Genomic DNA, 9924 nt, shown 5'->3' on the forward strand with positions numbered 1-9924 from the left:
AAAATCCTGCAAGGTCCACCTCTGCCATGGTCGTTTCAAAGCTGCCTATATGGTCTTTACTGTGACAAATTACATTCCTCTGACTGAGTGGATGGTAAAGGTCATGGTGATCGACTAAATGATGTTCTGCATGAAAAGTTCATGGCAGCAAACACAAGTAAGAATGGTATCAAGGTCATGACCTTCATGGTAGTTCACAGGTAAGCTGGCAGCAAGAAGGTCACTGTGCTTTATGACAGTGTACACAGGTAAGCTGGCAGCAAGAAGGTCACTGAGCTATATGAAAGTGTACACAGGTAAGCTGGCAGCAAGAAAGTCACTGAGCTTTATGACAGTGTACACAGGTAAAGCTGGCAGCAAGAATGTCACTGTGCTTCATGGCAGTGTACACAGGTAAAGTTGTTAGCAAGAATGTTACTGTGCTTCATGGCAGTTTACAGGTAAGCTGGCAGCAAGAAGGTCACTGAGCTTTATGACAGTGTACACAGGTAAAGCTGGCAGCAAGAAGGTCACTGAGCTTTATGACAGTGTACACAGGTAAAGCTGGTAGCAAGAAAGTTACTGTGCTTCATGGCAGTGTACACAGGTAAAGTTGTTAGCAAGAATGTCACTGTGCTTCATGGCAGTTTACAGGTAAGCTGGCAGCAAGAAGGTCACTGTGCTTTATGACAGTGTACACAGGTAAAGTTGTTAGCAAGAATGTCACTGTGCTTATGGCAGTTTACAGGTAAGCTGGCAGCAAGAAGGTCACTGAGCTTTATGGCAGTGTACACAGGTAAGCTGGTAGCAAGAAGTCACTGTGCTTCATGCAGTTACAGGTAAGCTGGAGCAAGAAGTGTCACTTGTGCTTCATGGCAGTGTACACAGGTTAAGCTGGTCGCAAGAAGTCACTGAGCTTTACGACAGTGTACACAGGTAAAGTTGTTAGCAAGAATGCACTGTGCTTCATGGCAGTTACAAGTAAAGCGGCAGCAAGAAGTCACTGAGCTTTATGCAGTGTACAATGTGAAGAGCTGGTAGCAAGAAAGTCACTGTGCTTCATGGCAGTGTACACAGGTAAAGCTGGCAGCAAGGTCACTGAACTTCACGGCAGTGTAGACAGGTTAAATTGGTAGCAAGGTCACAGTGCTTCATGTCTGTACACAGGTAAAGCTGGCAGCAAGGTCACTTGACTTCATGGCAGTGTACACAGGTAAAGCTTGTATCGGGAAACTCACTGTGCTTTTGGCAGTGTACACTAGTAAAGCTGGTAGCAAGAAATGCACTGAGCTTCCTGGCAGTGTACACAGGTAAAGCTTGTAGCACGAAAGTCACTGTGCTTTTGTCAGTGTACACTAGTAAAGCTGGTAGCAAGAATGTCACTGAGCTTCCTGGCAGTGTACACAGGTAAAGCTGGCAGCAAGAAAGTCACTTAGCTTCTTTGCAGTGCACACTGGTAAAGCTGGTAGCAAGGTCACTGGGCTTCATGGCAGTGTACACAGCTAAAGCTGGTAGCAAGGTCACTTAGCTTCATGTAGGTGTACCAGAAAGCTGTAGCACGAAAGTCATGTGCTTAGTGTACACTGAAACTGGACAAAATCACTGAGCTTCATGGCAGTGTACACAGTAAGCTGGCAGCAAGAGTCACTAAGTTTGCTTTCAGTGCACATTGTAAAGCTGGTAGCAAGCATTGGTATCATGCAGAGACACAGCTAAACTGGTAGCAAGTCACTTAGCTCATGGCAGTGTACACAGGTAAAGCTTGTAGCACGAAAGTCACTGTGCTTTTGGCAGTGTACACTAGTAAAGCTTGTAGCAAGAAAATCACTGAGCTTCCTGGCAGAGTACACAGGTAAAGCTGGCAGCAAGAAAGTCACTTAGCTTCTCTGCAGTGCGCACTGGTAAAGCTGGTAGCAAGGCCACTGGGCTTCATGGCAGTGTACACAGCTAAAGCTGGTAGCAAGGTCACTTAGCTTCATAGAGGTGTACACAGGCGAAGCTTGTAGCACGAAAGGCACTGAGCTTCATGGCAGTGTACACAAAGCTTGTAGCAAGGCCACTGTGCTTTATGACTGTGTACACAGGTAAAGCTGACAGCAAGAACGTTACTGAGCTTCATGGCAGTGTACACAGGTAAAGCTGGTAGCAAGGTCACTGTGCTTCATGGCAGTGTACACAGGTAAAGCTGGTTGCAAGGTCACTGTGCTTCATGGCAGTGTACACATGTAAAGCCGGTAGCAAGGTCACTGTGCTTCATGGCAGTGTACACATGTAAAGCTGGTAGCAAGGTCACTGTGCTTCAAAGCAGTGTACACAGGTGAAGCTGGTAGCAAGGTCACTGTGTTTCATGGCAGTGTACACAGGTAAAGCTGGCAGCAAGAAAGTCACTGAGCTTCATGACAGTGTACACAAGTAAAGCTGGTAGCAAGGTCACTGAGCTTCATGGCAGTGTACACAGGTAAAACTGGTAGCAAGGTCACTGAGCTTCATGGCAGTGTACACAGGTAAAAGCATGTAGCAAGGTTGCTGTGCTTCATGACAGTGTACAGAGGTTAAGCTGATAGCAAGGTCACTGTGCTTCAAAGCAGTGTACACAGGTAAAGCTGGTAGCAAGGTGACTGAGCTTCATGGTATTGTACACAGGTGAAACTGGTAGAAAGGTCACATTGCTTCATGGCAGCATACACAGGTAAAACTGGTATCAAGGTCACTGAGCTTCATGGCAGTGTACACAGGTAAAGGTGGTAGCAAGGTCACTGTGCTTCATGGCAATGTACACAGATAAAACTGATAGCAAGAAAGTCACTTAGCTTCATGACAGTGTACACGGGTACAGGTGGTGGCAAGGTCACTGAGCTTCATGACAGTGTACACAGGTAAAGCTGGTAGGAAGAAAGTCACTGAGCTTCATGACAGTGTACACATGTAAACCTGGTAGCACGAAAGTCACTGTGCTTTATGGCAGTGTTCACAGGTCAAGCTGGAAGCAAGAAAGTCACTGTGATTCATGGCATTTTGCACAGGTAAACTAGGTAGCAAGAAAGTCACTGAGCTTCATTACAGTGTACACAGGTACACCTGGTAGCAAGAAAGTCACTGTGCTTCTTGGCAGTGTTCACAGGTAAAACTGGCAGCAATGTAACTGTGCTTCATGACAGTGTACACAGGTAAAGCTGGTAGCAAGGTCACTGAACTTAATGACAGTGTACTCAGGTGAAGCTGGCAACAAAAAGGTCGTACCCACCCACTTAGCTCAGTAGGTAGAGCATTGGTCTATGGATCGCGGGGTCGTGAGTTCGATCCTCGGGCGTGGCATAATTATGTTCTCCGTGACTATTTGATAAACGACATTGTGTCTGAAATCATTAGTCCTCCACCTCTGATTCATGTGGGGAAGTTGGCAGTTACTTGCGGAGAATAGGTTTGTACTGGTACAGAATCCAGGAACACTGGTTAGGTTAACTGCCCGCCGTTACATGACTGAAATACTGTTAAAAAACAGCGTTAAACTCAAAACAAACAAACAAACAAACAAAAAGGTCGTTGAGCTTCATGGCAGTGTACACAGGTAAATCTGGTAGTAAGGACATTGACCTTCATGGTAGTGTACACAGGTAAAGCTGGTAATATGGACACTGAGCTTCCTGGCAGTGTACACAGGTAAAGCTGGTAGCAAGGTCACTGAGCTTCCTGGCAGTGTACACAGGTAAAGCTTGTAGCTGGTAAGGACACTTAGCTTCATGGCAGTGTTCACAGGTATAGTTGGTAGCAAGGCCACTTTGCTTCATGGCCATGTACACAGGTAAAGCTGGTTGCAAGGTCACTGAGCTTCATGGCAGTGTACACAGGTAAAGCTGGTAGTAAGGACACTTAGCTTTATGGCAGTGTACACAGGTAAATCTGGTAGCAAGGTCACTGAGCTTCATGGCAGTGTACACAGGTAAAGCTGGTAGCAAGGCCACTTTGTTTCATGGCCATGTACACAAATAAGCGTCAGGTCACTGAGCTTCATGCAGTGACAAGGTAACAGCTGGTATAAGCATTACTCTATGGCCATTGTACACAGTAAAGCTGGTAGCAAGGTCACTGAGCTTCATGGCAGTATTCACAGGTAAATCTGGTAGCAAGGTCACTGAGCTTCATGGCCATGTACACAAGTAAAGCTGGTTGCAAGGTAACTGAGCTTCATGGCAATGTACACAAGTAAAGCTGGTAGTAAGGACATTTAGCTCTATGGCAGTTTACACAGGTAAAACTGGTAGCAAGGTCACTGAGCTTCATGGCAGTGTACACAGGTAAATCTGGTAGCAAAGTCACTGAGCTTCATGGTAGTGTACACAGGTAAAGCTGGTAGCAAGGCGGCCACTTTGTTTCATGGCAATGTACACAGGTAAATCTGGTAGCAAGGTTACTGAGCTTCATTGCTGTGACACAGGTAAAATTGGTTGCAAGGTCACTGAGCTTCATAGCAGTGTAAACAAGTAAAGCTTGTAGCAAGGATCTAGCTTCATGCGTGACACAGATAAAATTGGTAGCAAGGTCACAACTTCATAGCAGTGTAACAAGTAAAGCTGTAGCAAGGGCGCTTAGCTCTATGGCAGTGTGCACAGATAAATCTGGTAGCAAGGTCACTTAGCTTCATGGCAGTGTACAGGTAAAGCTGGTAGCAAGGTCACTGAGCTTCATGGACATGTACACAGGTAAAGCTGGTAGCAAGGTCACTGAGCTTCATGGCTGTGTAAACAGGTAAAGCTGGTTGCAAGGTCACTGAGCTTCATGGCAGTGTACACAGGTAAAGTTGGCAGTAAGGACACTTAGCTCTATGGCAGTGTACACAGGTAAATCTGGTAGCAGAGTCATTGAGCTTCATGGCAGTGTACACAGGTAAATCTGGTAGCAAGGTCACTTTGCTTCATGACCATGTACACAGGTAAAGCTGGTTGCAAGGTCACTGAGCTTCATGGCAGTGTACACAGGTAATTCTGGTAGTAAGGACAATTAGCTTATGGCAGTGTACACAGGTAAATCGGTAGCAAGGTCACTGAGCTTCATGGCATGTACACAGTAGTGTAGAAGGACAATTACTTCATGCTGTACACAGTAATCAGGTAGAAGGTCACTGAGCTTCAGCATTTCACAGGTAAGCTGACAGTAAGGACACTTAGCTTCATGACAGTGTTTACAGGTAAAGTTGGTAGCAAGGACACTTTGCTTCATTGCAGTGCACACAGGTAATGCTGGTAGTAAGGATACTGAGCTTCATGGCAGTGTACACAGGTAAACCTGGTATCAAGGACACTTATCTTCATGGCAGTGTACATGGGTAATGCTGGTAGCAAGAACACTTGGGTTCATGGCAGTGTACACAAGTAAAGTAAAGCTGGTATCAAGGTCACTTAGCTTCATGGCTGTGTACACAGGTAAAGCTGTCAGGAAGAAGGTCACTGAGCTCCGTGGCAGTGGACTCAAGGAAAGCTTGCAACAAGAAGTTCACAGCACTTCATGGCAGTTCACACAGGTAAATCTTGCAGAAAGAAGGTCATTGGGCTTCATGGCAGTACACACAGGTAAAGCTAGTAGCAAAGTCTAACACCTTCATGGCCGTAAACACAGGTAAATCTGTTAGACAGAAGGTTACTGAGCTTCATGGCAGTGTACACAGGTAAGGCAGGAAGCAAGAAGGCTTGGCTTCATGGCAGTACACACAGGTGAAGCTGGTAGCCAGAATGTCTCTGGGCTTCATGGCAGTGTACACAGGTGAAGCTGGTCGACAGAAGGTAACTGAGCTTCATGACAGTGTACACATGTAAAGCTGTTACACAGAATATCTTTGAGCTGCATGGCAGTGTACACAGGTAAAGTTATTAGACAGAAGATCACTGGGCTTCATTGCAGTACACACAGTTAAAAGCTGTTAAGACAGAAGGTCATTTGGCTTCATTGCAGCACACACAGGTAATGCTGTTAGACAGAAGGTCACTTGGCTTCATTGGAGTACACACATGTAAAGCTGTTAGACAGAAGTTCACCTGGCTTCATTGCAGCACACACGTATGCGTGGAAGTGCATGATAGACAGAGAAGGTCCCTTGGCACTACATATTTGCAAGTACACACATGGTTGTAAGCTGTTAGACAGAAGTTCACTTGGCTTCATTGCAGTAAAAACAGGTAATGCTGTTAGGCAGAAGGTTCCTTAGCTTCATTGCAGTGCACACAGGTAAAGCTATTAGACAGAAGGTCCCTTGGCTTCATTGCAGTACATACAGGTAAAGCTGTTAGACAGAAGGTCCCTTGGCTTCATTGCAGTACACACAGGTAAAGCTGTTAGACAGAAGGTCACTTCGCTTCGTTGCAGTACACACAGGTAATGCTGTTAGACAGAATGTCGCTTGGCTTTGTTGCAGTACACACAGGTAAAGCTGTTAGACAGAAGGTCGCTTGGCTTCGTTGCAGTACACACAGGTAAAGCTGTTAGACAGAATGTCGCTTGGCTTCATTGCAGTACACACAGGCAAACCTGTTAGACAGAAGGTCGCTTGGCTTCATTGCAGTACACACAGGTAATGCTGTTAGACAGAATGTCGCTTGGCTTCATTGCAGTACACACAGGTAAAGCTGTTAGACAGAAGGTGGCTTGACTTCATTGCAGTACACACAGGTAAAGCTGTTAGAATGTCGCTTGGCTTCATTGCAGTACACACAGGTAAAGCTAGTAACAAGAATGAAACTGAGCTTCATGGCACAGGAAAAGCTGTTAGACAGAAGGTCACTGAGCTTCATGGCAGTGTACACAGGTAAAGCTGTTAGACAGAGGGTCACTGAGCTTCATGGCAGTCCACACAGGTAAAGCTCTTAGACAGAAGGTCACTGAGCTTCATGGCAGTGTACACAGGTAAAGCTGGCAGCAAGAAAGTCACTGAGCTTCATGGCAGTGCACACAGGTAAAGCTGTTACACAAAAGGTCACTGAGCTTCATGGCAGTGTACACAGAAAAAAGCTGGCAGCAAGAATATCACTGAACTTCATGGCAGTGCACACAGGTAAACCTAAGCTGATAGCACAAAGGTTGCTAGGCTTCATGGCAGGACACATAGGTAAAGCTAGTAGCAAAAATGTCACTGATCTTCATAGCAATACACACAGGTAAAACTGGTAGCAAGGTCTACCACCTTCATGGCTGTGCACACAGGTAAAGCTGTTAGACAGGTCACTGAGCTTCATGGCAGTGCACACAGGTAAGGCAGGTAGCAAGACTGTTTCATGGCAGTGCAGTAACAAGGTAGCCCAGGTTTGGCATTGGACTTGATATGGCAGTATTTCTCAATGATATAATTTTTGCTTCAAGCAAAATGTTTCAGTTGTCATATAGCCACATCTTATACATTTAGAAAAGTAGTTTATAACTGCCTTCCTGCAAGTTTTTCATTTCTCACAATTGTTCTTCTAGTGTTCTGTATCAGTTCGAAATACCATATATTACATAACAAGTGGATATACATTATTTGATTTAGGAACACTTGCCATATTTATTCTATAGATGACAGTGTAATTAATAAAGAATTTTATTTCTCAGAGTGATGTTTCTAACTTCAGATCATAAAATGACACCACTTGAGATGCAGGTGATCATAGATTGACCATAAAAACGGGAGTGCACAGTCAGACAAAACAGCACCAGTTGCTTAGGTCCAAGTTTCCCAGAAATGGATAATTCTAAGGTAATCTGACTTAAAGTTTATGACGGAGTATTTCTGACATTATGTCATTACCAGTAAATGTTAATTTTATAATGTATATGCATATGGAATGACCAGCAATTAGAACCCAGTTTTGTGTTTTAAACTGGTTAATGTTTGTGACATTTTTTGCAGTACTTACACGAACAACATGACAGTTAAATTAGAAACAGGAGTGAATATAAACCAGCATTATATTCAGAGAATAAAACAGTTATGTGGTAAAGCTCTTAAAGGGCTTTGGACCTTATATAATTTTAAGTTGATGTTAATCAATTTTTTCTGTACTCTGGGTCATAAATTATCAACTCGAATTATATTGATTAATGAGTTATAATAATGTTAAACTCCATGATGTCTCCTCAAAAAAAATACCCAGCATTTTAATGTTTCTCCCACCTTCAATAATGTTTTATGTTTTCACATATATATCAAGTATATTACAACATTTTCAGGCCCATTTAAACCAGAGATTACATTTATTGGTGATAATTGATGAAGCCAGTTGCAGAGTTTTTACATGAGATAGTTAGGGAAAGTGAGTTTACATTTTGCTGGAACCTCGTTACAGGTATTTCTCCATTACAAAAGGAACTGTAGACCTGGAAGATTTATTATGCCTACATTTAATCACAGTGTCATATGTATGTTAGTTAGTTAATTCATCCCTGCTAAGTACTTGGTGTCTTGAGCTATTACTTTTGAACAGTTCAAGGGATTCGAGTGAAACCTTGCACAGATTTAAATCATGTTGAGAAATTGTGTGCCATGTACATGAGATTTTTACATTTAAGGTCAAGGTCACAGCCAATGGCACTTCACTTCATGGGTTTTCATTTTTAGTTTACTGTAATTTATTTTAACTCAATTGTGATGAAACTTTCAAGCTTATTTGAACCACACTCAAGTCCGCTTCCTGGAAAAACCAGTACTGAAGTCATAATAAGATGGTGTGGTCGTGACCCCATTGGGTCTCGAACCTATGACCCCTGGGTTGAGAAACTGACACCTTAACCATTACACCACTGCTTCTCCTTGCCTGTCTGTTACCAGTGACCTCTCTTGTTCAATCTACTCATATAACATATCTGAATAGTTCCGTTTGTGCTCTGTCTTCCACCAGTAGGTCTTTGTACAAGCCAGACAAAAGGTTACAAAAATCATTTAAAAATTTTAATTGGAAGATTTTTTTGCAGATTTACTGGCATTTTAAGATTCAGACTTGTAAGTTCATTTCATTTTGACATTCTTGACAACCATATACACAGTGAAATATTTTATATTTCATTTTTGCAAGAAAACTGTTACTGCACTAATAGATATTAACTTGGAAGTCCTTGCTGTTCTTAGGGGATATTAGAATATTAGATGTCATATGTCTGCATAAAACAGCCAAGAAACACAAAATTATATGGTGACAATATTTTATTATTCTGTTGTTTTCCATATTCATACCAAATTTTTTTCAGGTCCATGTATATACTCTGGTCACAGATTTGCAGTATCAGACAGTATCCTAGGAAACCCATTCTAAATATAGGACCAACACAATCAGACAGACAAGTTGGCATGATATTTACTTAAAAGAGTGGTGACATTCTGCCCAAGATTCAAGTCTGGAGATACCATTGGCGAATCTTATAATCTTTTTTTAGATTTAAGTTTAAAAATGACACTGACTTAAGACTAGATATATACTGGTTTCAGTCAAAGGCTTTTCTCTATTTTTGTTTTTGTCAACATATTAAGATCTGGAAACTGTCTATATTGGAGACAAGTTTGTATGACAAAATAAAAGAAAGAAAAAGGTTTTTATATTAGAAAGATTTTTTAAATAAATTCTTATGAAGTGACTTCATCATTTCTTTTAGATATGCAAAATTGCAGTGATTGCTTTTTTAAAAGGAAACAGCTTTTCAACCTTAAGGTGAAGAAGGTGTAATGAGCGGGATTTTCAAAACCAAGTTGCATCCTTGATAACATACGTAAATAACAGCAAAAGTTGATCTTCACCCGATGTACAATTATTGAAACGGTCAAATGCACACTTTTTACGCAAATGACGTCGAAATTTCACGTTTTAGCCTAGTCGGAAATAGTTGTGACGTTGCCATTTTCATGGCGATTAATTTAGTTTTGGGGCGTTCATTTTATTCAGAAAGTGTTGTTTTTTTTTCCATTTTATATAATATGCCAGTCGAAACCTA

The 9924-nt window shown here is 42.4% G+C and overlaps 1 long non-coding RNA gene across 30 annotated transcripts in view; it reads left to right on the plus strand.

Annotated features, from left to right (window-relative positions):
• LOC123533680 (uncharacterized) overlaps nucleotides 1-9570 on the plus strand; it is an 80000-nt gene extending 70430 nt beyond the window's left edge. For 27 of the 30 annotated variants that reach the window (XR_008372596.1, XR_008372598.1, XR_008372602.1 and 24 more), the window contains 3 exons: nucleotides 7575-7699; nucleotides 8173-8288; nucleotides 9187-9570. This is a non-coding gene — a long non-coding RNA (uncharacterized LOC123533680). Of the gene's footprint in view, nucleotides 1-7574; nucleotides 7753-8172; nucleotides 8289-9186 lie in introns of all 30 variants that reach the window. The other 3 variants (XR_008372597.1, XR_008372603.1, XR_008372588.1) reach the window with 3 other exon arrangements.
• The last annotated feature ends 354 nt before the right edge of the window (nucleotides 9571-9924 follow it).

The sequence above is a fragment of the Mercenaria mercenaria genome, chromosome 10 (assembly GCF_021730395.1).
Source record: "Mercenaria mercenaria strain notata chromosome 10, MADL_Memer_1, whole genome shotgun sequence".
Classification (NCBI taxonomy): Eukaryota; Metazoa; Mollusca; class Bivalvia; order Venerida; family Veneridae; genus Mercenaria; species Mercenaria mercenaria.